Genomic DNA, 17,963 nt, shown 5'->3' on the forward strand with positions numbered 1-17,963 from the left:
AGGAAAGGAATGTAGGAAAATTGTAACATGGTTGGATGGCTTGGCTCAGAAGCATACATGCACACACGCTAGGGCAAATTCTACCACCAGAGGTCACCAGAAGACAGCGTTCAAGGGCAGCTGCTTGGCAGCCGCTCATTTACACACACCTCAAAGAAAAACTGTTCTGTTTCCACTCTTTGCTCACCTAACAATACACCACCAATGTTATGTAACACAGACGGTGTGCCCCACAAGAGAGCCATTCTTGGAGGGCTTTGATCCACCAGTCAAAAATAAGCCAGGCTGAAAAGCCAAGTACACTCAGTAAGTACCCTCAGTATGACTTTAACCTGCCCTCATTGATGCCAAGTTAGGGGGGCTTCCTCTGAAGGTGTAAGCTAAGTAAGAAGTCGGCTGGGCCATGGGCACAACTGAGAACCGCCCAGTGAACTCCAGTGAGCCTCTTTCTTTTTCTTCTTTCAAGAAATGACAACCCCCCGTAATCATTCAAGTCTTTTGGTTTTGGAATATTAAGTAAATTTTGAACCTGCAGGGGTTGAGTTTTGAGCAATTTATTATTAATATTATTATTTTTACTCTTGGAACAAATTTCAAAGCCTTCTAATGTCCTTCTTTAAAAAAAAAAAAAAAGCATTTTTAAAGACATTTGAAAAAGCCTCAATAGTCTTGTTGGACTCCAAAACACTCTCAGAAAACAAAAGATTTGACGAACTAAGTGTAAATTCTTGGAAACACATGGCATATATTTTCTTTTAAATTTTATGATTTTTGTAATCAAGGGAAGACCGTCCAGAGGCAAGGCTGCCTGTCTTGAGACATTCGAAATGGCTGAGTGTTGTTTGATGAGCCTTGAAAAGACCAGCCTTCCCCCATTCCTCCTGGCCAGAGTGGGGGTTCCCCACCTACCAGCTGGATACCATCTAAGGGACAACTTCTAGAAGGCTTTCTCCATCTGATACCACTCCCTACGAGGCATACTGGGAAGTAGAAATCCTGGTGACAGCAGAGATTTGGGGTACCTAGGCACCATCGAGTAACCCTCTTATTTTGGGGCTCTTGGTTTAGTAATGGCCTCCTGTGAGGCAGCCAGCATGTCATTCTTTGGGGACCTTCTCGTTACTCTTCCAGGATTCCTTCCTAATGCCTCCTCCTTCCCAGGTTGCACATTCTAAACCACCTGTCCATCTAAGCTCTCAGATCATTTAATTAATTAACTTAAAAAAAAAAAACATGTTTATTTTCAGAGAGACAGAGAAAGAGAGAGAGAGAGAGAGAGCATGCACATGTGAGCATGTAAGAGAGACAGTGGGGGAGGCACAGAGGGGGAGAGAATCCCAAACAGGCTCTAGGCTGTCAGTGCAGAGCCCCATGTGGCACTCGATCCCATGAACCGTGAGATCGTGACCTGAGCCGAAATCGAGAATGGGACACTCAACTGACTGAAGCAGCCAGGTGCCTCCTCAGGCCATTTAATTTAAATCAAGTGGTTAGAGGCTCATGATGGGAATAATCATGCCTATTATGTCTGGAGGACAGTCACTGTGCTAAGTGTTGTAATCATTTGCACCTCATCTAGCCTTCACAGCAGCCCCATGAGTGGCACAGACTATTACCTCCCCTTTTAACAAGTGAGGACACTGAAGTACAGAGAGGGGTAACACATGGTCAGTCACATGCCATTGGAAGAGTGAAATGTAGTAAATCTGAGCGCCTCTGAGAATCAGCTTTATTTGCAGACAGTCTGTGACCGACAGTGCAATAATTCCTCCTTCTATGGCAGGGAGCAGCACGCCACGCCCCGAGCAGGCATGGAGCCAGGACGGTCAGGCTGCGGGGCCTACTTGTGCTCTCACAATACTTTGCTCTCACAAATCCAGCTTCAATAGGTCCATATAGCCCTGGAAGAGTTCTTTTGTCTTAGAGGTCTGATGATCTATCTCATCCTGGCTTGGGGATGGGATTTGGCCCACTGACTGAAGAAGTTCTAGAATATCCTTTTACTGAGACTTCTCTGCTCTTTGGGGCACTGCATTAAAATGCTTGAGATCAGCATGCTATAAATCACAATTTTTAGGCAAGGTCAGATGCTGTCTGGACAGCTCTGCCAAGTCAAGGCTCCAAGTGATTTGCAAAAGAAATGACTGGATGGGGAGGGCAAGGTGGGGGCGGGTAGGAGCAGATATTGCCAATGCTCATACTTCCATGTGCTGGTCCAGGCTCAAAGAAACTCTCTTAAATAAAATTTTCCTATAAAAATGCTTTCAGGAAGTATTTTACGAACTGAAAAGCAAGCAAGCAAACAAACAAACAAACTCATTTCCTCTGGGATTTCCTCAGCTGTCTTGGAATCTGGTTAGTAGCCACCACTCACTTTTTGCTGCCCTGAAATCCCCACGCCAGGGAATTAGACAGACTCTTAGCGGTGTTGTCACTGTGCTTCATCAGTAATTTCTCAACTCATCCTACACCTTATTCCCAGCAGGGCAAACAGTGGGGAAAGCACACCTTCTTCACATGGCAAGGAAATCACAGCTGCTAACCTAAGGGAGCCATGCCTAATGTTAACCCTGCTCACATACTGTGTTTTTTCCAGAACTACGTATACTTTTATGTCTGGTAGATGTTAGTCTAGGGATAAATTTGTTTTTTTGTTTCTCTAAGCCACCCTCCCATGCACCCATTCCCAGCCCCCACTGCAAGCGAGATCTTGATCAAGGACCTCCTCATGGATCCCAACTGGGGCTGGAACACCCAAAGAGGGTCCACAGCCTGCTTTTAGAGACGGTTATAGGGGCAAATTGCTCCAAATACATGGATGCATTCCAAACAGGAAAACATCAGCCCCATACGTCAGTTCAAAGACAATTATACTGGCTTCACTCTTCAATAGCTCCCTAGGTGTGACTGTGGTTTAAAAATGCAAGACTTGGAAAGAGGAGTCAACATGGCAGAGAAGTATTGGGACCTGAAGTTCCCTTGTCCCTCAAACACAGCAGTATTGAGGCCAGAAGACTTGGAATTCCAGGAATCCGGGCTACAGAGTGACAGAAACATCTCCAAGGGCCCACAGGGACAACGTGGCGGGCCAGAGGTACGTGATTTCAAACTGGTGGAGATAAAAAGGGCGGCATAAGAACGGAGGGAAGGGATCCCCTTCTGTGGAGAGACAAAAGGAGGGGAAAGAGAGGCTGTGGAAATATAGGATTGTATTTGGACAAGAGAAAAAAACCATGGACTGGGAAACAGAAAAAAACAGGCAAAGAACCAATTTTTAACCGTGGGGCTTTCTCTGGATTGGCGCCAGCTGCCTATTCGTGCACCTGGGGAGAAGGGGAGCCAGCCTCGGGCTCTGTAGCCAGTCTGAGGTGAGGTTAGAGACAGCAATCCTCTCTGTGCTGTGGGAAGAAAGCAAATAGCCGCTCCAAGGACAAAAGACCCTCCAGGCACCCGCCAGCCAGAGGCTCTTTGTCATCTGGCTGTCTAGGATGGAACCAGGGCACGCGGAGCGGGATCCTTCTAGACATGGAACGAACTGTGCTGCTCGTGTCCACGTGGCACTGTGAGGAACCAGAGGCCCTTTGTCAGCTGGCTGGGCAGAGTGGCGCAACCCCAGGAACAGGGCACACAGAGGGGGATCCTTTAAGACACTGGGGTTTGAATCCCATCTGAGAGCTTGGGAGGCTTGGGAGACTGTGGAGCAGAAAAAACTGGGGCACTGTGAGGATGGTCTGAACAGAGTGGTTTGGGACACCCAGTCTGGGGAGGAGAGACTGGGGTGTTGCCATTTTTCTCCCTATCACCAACAAGGTGGGGCTTCAGGGAATGGACAATGGGCCCACAGTGGAGGCGGGACCCACCTACACCAAGCCATGCCCCTCTGTGCCTGGTAACTGCTTATCTACTGGAGCAAGACTGACACTGACTGAACCAGATGGCCCCTTCTCCAGACCAGCACTGCCACTGATTCCAAGAAACCATCAGATATCGGTCCAGTGGATTTGCATTTTCTGATTTGATTCTTGGTCAATTATATATATAAATCCATAAAAATATATATTTATTTCTTCCTTTTCTTCCTCTTATTTCTTCCCTTCTCTAGTCTGTTTATTCTGGTTGTTGGTTTGTTTAAGGAGACATTTTTAATCTATTCTTTTTACACCTCTTCTGTATTTCCTTCTTCTTTATTTTTCTCTCTCTCTCTGTGGATTAAGCCATATAGTTTCTCTGATTTTCTGCTTGGTTAATTTTTTTTCTTTTCTTTTTTCTCATCCCTGTCATTACTCTCTTTGTATGGGATAAGGCTTCTTCCATCCCCCCCACCTTAAAAATGTTTTTTCCAGGGTTACTTCAATGAACAAATCAAAATACACCTCCTCAAAAGAAATTCCAGGAAGAAATGACAGCTAGAGAATTGCTCAAAACAGATATAAACAATATATCTGAGCAAGAATTTAGAACAATAGTCATAAGATTAATAGCTGGGCTTGAAAAAAGTATAGAAGACAGCAGAGATCAAGGAACTAAGAAATAATCATAATGAATTAAAAATGCTGTAAATGAGGTGCAAAATTAACTAGATGCAGTGACAGCAAGCATGGAGGAAGCAGAGGGGAGAATAAGTAAAATAGAAGTTTAAAATTATGGAAAATGATGAAGCCGAGAAAAAGAGAGATAAGAAAATACTAGACCATGAGGGGAGAATTAGAGAACTAAGTGTTTCAATGAAACGTAATAATATCTGTATCATAGGAGTTCTAGAAGAATAAGAAGAGAGAAAAAGGGGCAGAAGGTTTACTTGAACAAATGATAGCTGAGAACTTCCCTAACCTGGAAGGAAGCAGACATCCAAATCCAGGAGGCACAGAGAACTCCCTTCAGATTTAACAGGATTAAGTCTTCTCCACAGCATAGCATAGTGAAATGGGCAGAATACAAAGAGAAAGAGGGAATTCTGAAAGCAGTTAGGGACAAACGGTCCTTAACCTACAAAGGTAGACACATAAGAGTACTAGCAGACCTGTCCATTGAAACTTGGCAGGCCAGAAGGGAGTGGCAGGAAATATTCAATGTGCTGAATAGAAAAAACAGGGAGCCAAGATCCTTTATCCAGCAAGGCTGTCATTCAGAATAGGAAAGATAAAGAATTTCCCAGATGAACAAAAACTGAAGGAGTTCATGACCACTAAACCAGCCCTGCAAAACATACTAAGGGGGAGTCTGTGAATGGAACACTGCAAAGCCTACAAAGGACCAGAGACATCACCACAAGCATGAAATAACACAGTGACACTAAATCCCTATCTTTGAATAATAACTCTGAATGTTAAATAAACTAAATGCTCCAATCAAAAGATATAGGGTATCAGAATGGATAAAAAAATGAGACCTATATATATGCTGTGTACAAGAGACCCATTTTAGACCTGAGGACACCTTAAGATTGAAAGTGAAGGGATGGAGAACCATCTATCATGCTCCTGGAAGTCAAAAGAAAGCTGGAGTAGCCATGCTTATATCAGACAAACTAGATTTTAAAGTAAAGACTGTAGCAAGAGATGAAGAAGGGCATTATATTATATTCATGGGGTCTGATAATCAAGAAGAGCTAACAATTGTAAATATTTATGCCCCCCCCACGTTAAATACCCAAATATATTAATCAAACATAAGCAATCTTATTGATAAGAGTATGGTAATTGCAGGGGGCTTTAATACTCCACTTACAACAATGGACAGATAATATAGGCAGAAAATAAATAAAGAAATAATGGCCTTGAATGATACACTGGACCAGATGGACTTGACAGATATTCAGAACAAAAGCTTTTCATCCAAAAGCAGCAGACTACACATTCTTCTTGAGTGCACATGGAACATTCTCCAAGGTATATCATATACTGGGTCACAAAACATCTCTCAATAAATATAAAAGAATTGAGATCAGACCATGCATATTTTCACATCACAATGCTACAAAATTTGAAATCAACCAGAAGAAAAAATTTGGAAAACTTCCAAATGCATGGAGGTTAAAGAACATCCTACTAAAGAATAAGTGGGTCAACCAGGAAATTAATGAAGAAATTAAAAAAATATATGGAAACAAATGAAAATGAAAACATGATGGTCCAAACCCTTTGGGATGCAGCAAAGGCAGTCCTTAGAGGAAAATACATTGCAATCCAGGCCTATCTCAAGAAACAAGAAAAATCCCAAATATAAAACCTAACAGCACAACTAAAGGAAATAGAAGAACAGCAAAGAAACCACAAGGCCAGTAGAAGAAGAGAAATAATAAAGATTAGAGCATAAATAAACAATAGGGACTCCAAAAAAACAATAGAACAGATCAATGAATCTAAGAGCTGGTTTCTTGAAAAAATAAGCAAAATTGATAACCCCCTAGCCAGACTTCTCAAAAAGAGAGAGAACCCAAATAGGTAAAATCACAGATGAAAGAGGACAGATCATAACCAACACCACAGAAATGCAAACAATTATTGGAGAATACTATGAAAAATTATATGCTAACAGACTGGAAAATCTGGAAAAAATGGACAAATTCTTAGACACCCACACACTACCAAAATCAATTGGAAGAAATAGAAAATTTGGAAAGACCCATAACCAGTGAAGAAATTGAATTGGTTATCAAAAATCTCCCAACAAATAAAAGTCCTGGCAGATGGCTTCCCAGGGGAATTCTACAAGGCATTTAAAGCAGAGTTAATACCTATCCTTCTCAGGCTGTTCCAAAAAATAGATATGGAAGGAAAAGCTTCCAGACCCATACTACGAAACCAGCACTACCTTGATTCCCAAACAAGACAGAGATCCCACTACAAAGGAGAATTACAGGCCAATGCCCATGATGAATATGGATGCAAAAATTCTCAACAAGATACTAGCAGATCAAATTCAACAGCATATTAAAAGAATTATTCACCATGATCAAGTGGGATTCATTCCTGGTCTGGATAGCTGGTTTGATATTCACAAATCAATCAATGTGATACATCACATTAATAGAAGAAAGGATAACAACGATGCGATCCTGTCAATAGATGCAGAAAAAGCATTTGACAAAATACAGCATCCTTTCTTAACAAAAACCTTCAAGAAAGTCGGGATAGAAGAAACATACCTTAACATCATAAAAGCCATATATGAAAAGGCCATGGCTGGTATCATCCTCAATGGGGGAAAAAATGGGAGCTTTCCTCAGGAACAGGACAGGGATGTCCACTTTCACCACTGTTGTTTAACATAGTGTTGGAAGTCCTGGTGTCAGCAATCAGACAACAAAATGAAATAAAAAAAGCATCTAAATTGGCAAAGAAGAAGTCAAACTTTCACTTTTTGCAGATGACATGCTACTCTACATGGAAAACCTGAAAGATTCCACTGAAAAGCTGCCAGAACTGATACATGAGTTCAGCAAAGTCACAGGATACAAAATCAATATACAGAAATCGGTAGCATTTCTATACATCAATAATGAAACAACAGAAAGAGAAATCAAGAAATTGATCCCATTTTCAATTGCAACAAAAGCCATAAAATACCTGGGAATAAACCTAACCAAAGATGTAAAAGATCTGTATGATGAAAACTTTAGAATAAACTTATGAAAGAAATTGAGGAAGACACAAAGAAATGGAAAAACATCCCATGCTTATGGATTGGAAGAACAAATATTGTTAAAATGTCAATACTACCCAAAGCAATCTATACATTCAATGCATTCCTCTCCAAATTACACTGGCATTCTTCTCAAAGCTAGAACAAACAATCCTAAAATTTGTATGGAACCTAAAAGACCCCAAATAACCAAAGTAATGTTGAAAAAGAAAACCAAGTGGGAGGCATCACAATCCTGGATTTTAGCCTCTACTACAAAGCTGTAATCATCAAGACAGTATGGTATTAGCATAAAAACAGACACATAGATCAATGGAACAGAAAAGAAAACCCAGAATTGGACCCACAGATGTATGGCCAACTGATTTTTAACAAAGTAGGAAAGAATATCCAACGGAAAAAAAGACAGTCTCTTTAGCAAATGGTGCTGGGAGAATTGGACAGCAAGATGCAGAAGAATGAAACTGGACAACTTCCTTACCCCATACACAGAAATAAACTCAAAATGAATGAAAGACCTAAATGTGAGACAGGAAACCATCAAAACCCTGGAGGAGAAAGCAACCTCTTTGCCTTCGGCTGCAGCAATTTCTTGCTTGACAAGTCTCCAAAGACAAGGGAAATAGAAGCAAAAATGAACTACTGGGATCTCATCAAGGTAAAAAGTTCCTGCACAGCAAAGAGAACAATCAACAAAACTAAAAGGCAACCGATGGAATGGGAGAAGATATTTGCAAATGACATATCGGATAAAGGGTTAGTAACCAAAATCTAAAAAGAACTTACCAAACTCAACACCTGAAAAACAATTCAGTGAAGAAATGGGCAGAAGATATGAATACACACTTTTCCAAAGAAGACATCCAGATGGCCAAAAGACACATGAAAACATGCTCACCATCACTCATCATCAGGGAAATATAAATCAAAATCACATTGAGATACCACCTCACACCAGTCAGAGTGGCTAAAATTAAGAATTCAGGAAACAGATGTTGGTGAAGATGTGGAGAAACGGGAACCCTCTTGCACTGTTGGTGGGAATGCAAAGTGGTGCAGTTGCTCTGAAAAACAGTGTGGAGTTTTCTCAAAAAACTAAAAATAGAATTACCCTATGACCCAGCAATAGCACTACTAAATTTATCCAAAGGATACAGGAATGCTGATTCATAGGGGCACATGTACCCCCAATGTTTATAGCAGTGCTATCAACAATAGCCAAATTATGGAAAGAGCCCAAATGTCCATCAACTGATGAATGGATAAAGAATATGTGGTTTTCAAGAAGCATAAAATACCTAGGAATAAATCTAACCAAAGATGTAAAAGATCTGTATGCTGAAAACTATAGAAAGCTTATGAAGGAAATTGAAGAAGACATAAAGAAATAGAAAAACATTCCGTGCTCATGGACAAGAATAAATATTGTCAAAATGTCAATACTACCCAAAGCTATCTACACATTCAATGCAATCCCAATCAAAATTGCACGAGCATTCTTCTCGAAACTAGAACAAGCAATCCTAAAATTCATATGGAACCACAAAAAGCCCTGAATAGCCAAAGTAATTCTGAAGAAGAAGACCAAAGCAGGAGGCATCACAATCCCAGACTTTAGCCTCTACTACAAAGCTTTAATCATCAAGACAGCATGCTATTGGCACAAAAACAGACACATAGACCAATGGAATAGAATAGAAACCCCAGAACTAGACCCACAAACGTATGGCCAACTCATCTTTGACAAAGCAGAAAAGAATATCCAATGGAAAAAAGACAGTCTCTTTAACAAATGGTGCTGGGAGAACTGGACAGCAACATGCAGAAGATTGAAACTAGACCACTTTCTCACACCATTCACAAAAATAAACTCAAAATGGATAAAGGACCTGAATGTGAGACAGGAAACCATCAAAACCCTAGAGGAGAAAGCAGGAAAAGACCTCTCTGACCTCAGCCGTAGCAATTTCTTACTTGACACATCCCTAAAGGCAAGGGAATTAAAAGAAAAAATGAACTATTGGGACCTTATGAAGATAAAAAGCTTCTGCACAGCAAAGGAAACAACCAACAAAACTAAAAGGCAAACAACGGAATGGGAAAAGATATTTGCAAATGACATATCGGACAAAGGGCTAGTATCCAAAATCTATAAAGAGCTCACCAAACTCCACACCCGAAAAACAAATAACCCAGTGAAGAAATGGGCAGAAAACATGAATAGACACTTCTCTAAAGAAGACATCCGGATGGCCAACAGGCACATGAAAAGATGCTTAACGTCGCTACTCATCAGGGAAATACAAATCAAAACCACACTCAGATACCACCTCACGCCAGTCAGAGTGGCCAAAATGAACAAATCAGGAGACTACAGATGCTGGAAAGGATGTGGAGAAACAGGAACCCTCTTGCACTGTTGGTGGGAATGCAATTTGGTGCAGCCACTCTGGAAAACAGTGTGGAGGTTCCTCAAAAAATTAAAAATAGACCTACCCTATGACCCAGCAATAGCACTGCTAGGAATTTACCCAAGGGATACAGGAGTACTGATGCATAGGGGCACTTGTACCCCAATGTTTATAGCAGCACTCTCAACAATAGCCAAATTATGGAAAGAGCCTAAATGTCCATCAACTGATGAATGGATAAAGAAATTGTGGTTTATATACACAATGGAGTACTATGTGGCAATGAGAAAGAATGAAATATGGCCCTTTGTAGCAACATGGATGGAACTGGAGAGTGTTATGCTAAGTGAAATAAGCCATACAGAGAAAGACAGATACCATATGGTTTCACTCTTATGTGGATCCTGAGAAACCTAACAGAAACCCATGGGGGAGGGGAAGGAAAAGAAAAAAAAGAGGTTAGAGTGGGAGAGAGCCAAAGCATAAGAGACTCTTAAAAACTGAGAACAAACTGAGGGTTGATGGGGGTGGAGGGAGGGGAGGGTGGGTGATGGGTATTAAGGAGGGCACCTTTTGGGATGAGCACTGGGTGTTGTATGGAAACCAGTTTGACAATAAACTTCATATATTGAAAAAAAAAGAATATGTGGTTTATATATACAATGGAATACTACTTGGCAATGAGAAAGAATAAATCCTGCCATTTGGAACAACGTGGATGGAACTGGAGGGTATTATGCTAAGTGAAATAAATCAGTCAGAGAAAGACAGATATCATATGTTTTCATTCATATGTGGAACTTGAGAAACTTAACAGAAGACCATGGGGGAAGGGAAGGGGAAAAAATAGTTTCAAACAGAGGGAGACAAATCATAAGAGACTCTGAAATACAGAGAACAAACTGAGGGTTGATGAAGTGGGGCGGGGGAAAGGGAAAAATGGGTGATGGGCATTGAGGAGGGCACTTGTTGGGATGAGTACCGGGTGTTGTATGTAAGCAATGAATCATGAGAATCTATCCCTAAAACCAAAAGCACACTGTATACACTGTATGTTAGCCAATTTGTCAATAAATTATATTTAAAAAAACCCTCAAAAAATAAAAATAAAAATAAAAGTTCAAGATTTGGAAATGAAGAGCAGGTTTGTGGGAAGTCAGCCACAGCTGTCCATGACCAGCTGCCTTGCTTCTGAATCCTCAAAGACCATGCCCCACCCCATCTTCATGCTCTCCCACCTCCGATTATCTTATTCAAATATACTTTCCCACAATGCTATGTCCCACGGTGGTATGATCTCCACAAAATCTCCCTTCTTCCTCATTTTTGTTCTGCATCAACGCTGATGCTGTCCAGGCCATGTTTTCTGAAAGCTTCCCTTCATCACCCTCTTCCATTAAGCCAAGTCTCTTCTACACACGCCAACAGTTGGAAAAAAAAAAGTCTAGAAATTTAGGCCTCACAGCTTGCCTTTCTAAGAAACAAGACCTACTCTCCCTGGATGGAAAATCAGGGCCACACTCCCACAGTGTGGGCTGATTCCACTGTCCAGAGTGGAAAGGGTGAACCATAGGAGGGGAGGCCATGTGGCCCCTGAGAGTTAAAAATAACAGCTCTCAGTTCCCAATGCACCACTCCCCATTGTCTATCCACTGGTAGACCTACTGTGTACTCACCATCTGCATATTCTGCCCTACTTAGCCCCTGAACCAATCTTGAATGCCAGGGATTTCAGCTCTACCGCTCTGTGGGACTTGCTCCCCAAAACCTGGTGATCCCCTGAGTGCAGTACCCAACCTGGCCTGCCTCATCTACCACTATTGTCCCAGTGTTCTATTCAGAATTTTGACTCACTTCCCCTGACTCTAGAAATGGATCATCATGCTAGGCAGTTGTTCTGAGGACCTACGTAGCTATGGCAAGCTCAATTCTTGATGGATACAAGTAGGGCCCAATTCAAGATTTGGATTTCTTTAAAGACTGTCACACATAAGATTTGCCCAAATCATAAGTATTCTCTTCAATTAATTATTGCAAAGTGAATATGCCCATGGTATAACCAGGTTAACAAATAGACCACTAATAGCACCACAGAAGGCCCCCTTAGCGTCTCCTCCCAATCTCTATCCATTCAACAGAAACCATTCCTCTGACTTCTAACACCACAGTTGACTTTTGCCTACTTTTGGACTTTATAGAATTGGAATCACACAACATGCATTTTCTGAGCTTGTGTGTCTGGCTTCTTTAATTTCTTTAATTCCACAATGCTGAATGAGTTACCCTTTTACAAAATTTACAAAATTTTATAATTTTTGTCATTTTACAAAATTCATTTTCACTGCATCTCATTTATCTTCCCTAATGTCATATTGAATGAAAGACCATAAATAAATTTATTTATTCATTCTCCACTTGATGGATATTTGAGTTGTTCCAGGCTTTGGCAAACTGTGGATTTTGTTAAGACTGATCAAAACTCACATGGCAAGGCAAATACCGTGTGATCTCTCCTATATATGGAATCTAAAAAAAAATATCTTTCATCTATCTGTATCTATAAAATTAAGCTCCTAGATGTAGAGAACAGTTTGGTGGTTGCCAGAGGTGGAGGGGTGGGGGTGGGAAAAATGGGTGAACTGGTTTTATTTTATTTTTTTTGGTTGGTTGGTTTAAATGCATTGAATAAAAGACATAAGAAATTAGAAAATAAAATTTGATGAAGCTCCTGATTTTAAATGGATATATTTACCTTATTTACCAAAAAGGGATGAAATAGAAAAAGCCCACAATTTTGCAGCATATAAATTGGATGGAACAACGAAAAAAATAGTAAATAGTAAATAGTAAATAAGAACAAATTACCTGATGAGTTTTGTTGGGTAAAATGTGTTTCAAGTAACTTATTCTGAATATTTACATTCTTATATATTTACATTTTACACTAAGAAAAAATTAGAACAAAAAGTATCATCCATTTGCTGTATTTTTCTGAGCTTACTAGATACCCAGTAAAGAGTATTTTCACAATTAAGAATGTTGTACAGATACGAATCAATGTCAAGTCTCAACACTTTTGAGTTTATTAACTCTAAGAAGAAACTTCAAACAAGAATACAGGAAATTAAAAAAAAAAAAAAAACAAGTCTCCGATGGTCAGGAAGCTCTGAGCACCTCAGATCCTCTTGCCTTCCCCCCTCATTTTGAGTCTGCCACCATAAATGGTTAGGACACTGCCTGCCACATCTCCTGACTTGAATGCAAATTAAATTTCAAATGTCTCTCTTGTCCTAAAAATGTAAAAAGATTTACTTCTTGGGAACAAATTTTACATGCATTGATCCATTGTTTTTAGCGTTAGGAAATGTATTAGGTGCCTCCTTTGGGGTCTGCCTGGTTGGGGTTCTCTGCCTGCCAGGTCTCTTTACGTGCTGTTCCACCCGGGTTACATGGCCTGGGGCTAAAATAACAGGGAGAGAACCCCATAGGTACGCTTTGATTTCCAGGAGTCCCGCTCATCTTTCCAATACAGAATGCCAACATTTAGTTTGGAAACCAGAAGACATACTTTGTGTAGGGTGGGGAGAGCATCAGGAGGTGGAGATTAAGGCTCAAGATTAAGACCGTTATGTAAACTTTGCCCAAAGTCAACGGCCAGTGACTGCCTGTAGAATGAATAAGTGAATCCAAGATATGGGATGACACTTTGCATACAAGAGAACGGGTCCTATGTTAGTGTTATCAAACACCAGATGTGGAGCCAGCTTAGTCTTCTGTCTTTGAGAGAGGAGGGAAGAAGCTTTAAGGAGAACGTGGCAGCGGCTCTTTGAGGCAGACCCGCAAAGCTGGAGAAGTAGTGCTCGGGAACCCCGTTTCTGAGTGTGGGAAAGGAAGGCATGCACACGTGTGCCCACATGTTTATCTGTCCAGAGCCCAGACAACATATATTTACACATTTGCTTGTGAACTTCCATAGCAAGGCCCTTGCTCACGTGACCATCCATTATTATTTTTTATCACTGCAATTATCCAGTTCACATTTTATCATTTCTCAGTTTTCCATCTTATTCCCTATTGTGAGACATCCTTTGGTGGGAAACTTCTGGAACTTGCCACAAGAGAACTAGTTTTACATAAAACGACCATCCCATGAAAGCCCAGCAGTTTAGTCAGAACATCATGGCTGTGTGAAAGCTATTAGAAAATACAGAGACCGATATAAAATGCCCACCACCTCTGATTACAGATGCCCTCCCTCCCTCCTCTCCCAGGACTCCCAGAGGTGCCACCCGGGGAGAAGTTGGTGAAGACTGTGCTCTATGAAGACGCATCCAGCAGGAGGCGTGTGCCATGCTGTGAGAGGCAGATGATCCGCAGAGGCTGCGTTTGTCTAAGCTGGAGTGGACCCTGGATTGGTATCACATACAGGGGCTTCGGTAGAAAGCTCTTCTGGCTCCTGCCGCCTGTAAACTGCCACCTGTCCTGCATGTGCCTTTGCGCTGGAGTCCCTTTAATAAAGCAGAACGCTGGGGACACCTGGGTGGCTCAGTCAGCTGAGCATCCGATTTCAGCCGATTTCAGGTCATGATCTCAGGGTTTGTGAGTTTGAGCCCCGCATTGGGATCTCTGCTGTCAGTGCGAGGAGCATGACTCAGATCCTCTGTCTCCTTCTCTCTCTCTGCCTCTCCCACACGCACTCTCTTTTTCTCAAAAATAAGTGAACATTAAAAAAAAAAAAATAAGCAGAGGTTTGAATGCATCCCCATGGCTGGAGGCATCGCTTACACCACTTCCACTCACTGGCTACAGCATCCCAGCAGCATCTCTGACTGGAGGGAGGCCTGTGTTTGCGCAGCCTGCTTGGATTGAAGGCAAGAATAACATGTGGGTGAGTTGCAATCCTCCCCAACAAGGGCACGCCTTGGACAGATGGTGGAAAACGTTGGCCTGATTTTCACGGTAATTAGTTTCTTTTGAGATCATCTATCAACTAATAACGTTTAAAAAAAAAAACACCATAAATTGTGGATTGTGTTTTATATAGCTGCTACACAGAAATCAGTGGTTTTCAATCCAGGATTTCCATTAGGACCACATAAGGAACTTGGTTTTAATTTTTAAGTTTATTTATTTTGAAAGAGAGAGCATGAGCAAGGGAGTGGCAGAGAAAGAAAGGGAAAGAGAAAATCCCAAGCAAGCTTCACTCTGTCAGTGCAGAGCCTGATGCAGGGCTCGAACCTACCAACTGGGAGATCATGACCTGAGCTGAAACCAAGAGGGGGACACTTAACCTCTGAACCACCAGGTGCCCCTGGAACTTCTTAAAAGTTCTTGGGGGGATGGTTGCTTTGTACATCCTGGCTCCTCCTGATCGGACCCCTCTCATTCCTAGAGAGAGGGAGAGCAGGAAAGCAAATACTCTTCTTTTGCAGTCTTGATATTAGTCAGGTTAATCTCTGCACACCACCAAAGTCTTCGCACTCTCTCATTTGCTCATTGATCAGTAATTCTATTAGCTCCGTCTGTTTTTGTATCTGGCTCACTACCTCGTTGAGCAAAATATGCTCAGCCTTCTCTGAGATGCAATATTAGATGTACTAACAACAACCTAAATCAACCCCTCTCCTCTCATCCTACCCTTCCCACCCCCCCGCCACCCCAGAACAATGTGAACAATGACCTCTGCATATTCCCAATATCCCCTTCTGTCCTGTAGGAAATCCTTTGGTGGGATGGGTGTTGCCACAGCCAGTTGAGAGAGAAGAGGAGCTTGAGTTACACCAGGGGAGAGGATAGCTTGGGTGGGTATGTAAAGTAATAAATAATCCTTTTTTTTTTTTTTTTTAAGGCTCATGGGGATAGCTAGATCTGCTTGAGCATTCATTTATTCATTCATCAAACACTGATCTCCCTTCCTTCTTTTGTACCATTGTTCAAATGTCACATTAGCAAGGTTTGCACTGACCACAATCTTTAAATTGCAATCCATCTCCAGCACTGCTCTGTATTCTTCATTCCCTGGTCCCGCTTAATTGTTTTCCATGGCACTTAACATCATATGACCTATGATATTTTTTCCTTAGCTATTTGTCAATAGTGTGTCTCCCTCCACTAATGTGTATACTCCATGAGAGAAGAGATTATGCAGGATGGTGCCTAGGACAGTGGCCCATATCCCAATGATCCGAGAATGTCCAGTTTTTTGGTATGTTTTGAAAAACATACTTGCAATGTCTTACTGAAATAATGTCTGCCCCTTTCAGACATTATTATTATGTCTCCCCTAAAAGCATAGCTTACTAGCAACCAGCTCACCCATGGCGTCGGAACCATCCATTTCTCTTCCCTTCATTGTGTTTACAAGCAGGGATTTTGGAGCCAGAACATCTGGGTTGGAATCCTGTTTCTGCCACTGACGAGATGTGTGTTCACAGGCAACTTACTTAACTTCTTTGTGCCTTAGTTTCCTCTTCTGTAAAATGGGAATAATACTAGGACCGACTTCATAAAGCTGTTATGAAGATCAGATGAGTCACTTTTGGCAATGAGCTTAAAACAGTGCCAGCCTATAATGAGGACTAGCTAATCCCTGTATTTCCCTGGGGCTGATGGCTTCTCCCTCCTAACTGTCTCTAACCCAAGAACTTTCCACCACAGAAGGAGGGAGGTACAGTGGTTTCGTCTCCATGAAAAGTGTTGCATTTAGAACTTCAATGGAGGTAGTGGGAGTATAAGCAGACTGGATTATAATCCTCAAATATTTTCTCTCTCACAGTCACAGGATTGCATGTTGCCATCCATTGTCATTGAACATAATCGTGTATCCTGTGGGAGGAACACACATCCCATTTCAATGCCATGTGGAAAGCTTTGGTCAATGGAACGTGAATGGTTGTAACTGTTTTTGCTGTGTGAACAGAAGTCTTAAACAATTGCATGATTTGGCTTAGGCCTTCTTGTTCTTGTTCTCCACATGCCCTCAGGATGTCCCAGATAGTGGCTACTCCCTCAGTCTGGGTTCTAGAATGAGAAGACAGGTGGAACCTAGATAAGCCTAGCCGAGTCCATCCCATCCTAGCACAGACACTGCCAGCCCACAGCGGATCCTCTGTTTTTACATAAAGTGAGCAAAAAGCAAATGTTGTTGTAAGCCACTGAAATAGTACGGTATGTTATCACTACAAAACTGACTAACACAGGGCAGGAGAGTAGGAGGAGAATATGTTTTGCAAGACTGTTCAAAGAAGATTATTTTTTCACAGAGGAACCTTTGTGTGTGTTATATACGTGTGTGTGAATGTGCTATTCACCCACACACAAAACAACTTTATTTTGCCATAAAAAATCACTATTATATTGGTAACAACCTTGTCTCTCTCTCTCTATATATATATATGTATATATATATATATATATATATAAAATTTTTTTTTGAGAGCGGTTGCAAGTGAGTGAGGGGCAGAGAGAGAGGGATAGAATCCCATGCAGGCTCTGCACTGTCAGCGCAGAGGTCAGACTGGGGCTCAAGCTCACCTGAAGCAGGGCTCAAACTCATGAACGGTGAGGTCATGACCTGAGCCAAAGTCAGATGCTTAACTACTGAGCCACCCAGGTGCCCCTATTATATACATTTTAATTTCTAGAAACCCGGGCTTGGGAAGTAAGAACAGAAATTAAAGTTAAAATAAAAAATAAATTATTGCCCTAGTGGCATTGGCTTCCTGCCTCCCTGCTTATTTGTCTCAGGAGAAAATGGATAGCAGAAGTTCTAGAATTTTGGATATGAAAGGAAAAAGGGCTTAAAAAGATTCAGACCCAACCTCTCACTTTTCTATATGGGGCAACTGAGGCTTGGAAAGATGAAGTGCATTGGTCAAGTGCCTGATGGGAGAATCTTTAAAGCATTGA

The 17,963-nt window shown here is 41.5% G+C and overlaps 1 protein-coding gene across 1 annotated transcript in view; it reads right to left on the reverse strand.

Annotated features, from left to right (window-relative positions):
- PRLR (prolactin receptor) overlaps positions 1–17,963 on the reverse strand; it is a 159,859-nt gene that overhangs the window by 17,244 nt on the left and 124,652 nt on the right. The window lies entirely within an intron of this gene.

The sequence above is a fragment of the Herpailurus yagouaroundi genome, unplaced genomic scaffold, assembly GCF_014898765.1.
Source record: "Herpailurus yagouaroundi ecotype Mexico unplaced genomic scaffold, PumYag 29, whole genome shotgun sequence".
Lineage (NCBI taxonomy): Eukaryota > Metazoa > Chordata > Mammalia > Carnivora > Felidae > Herpailurus > Herpailurus yagouaroundi.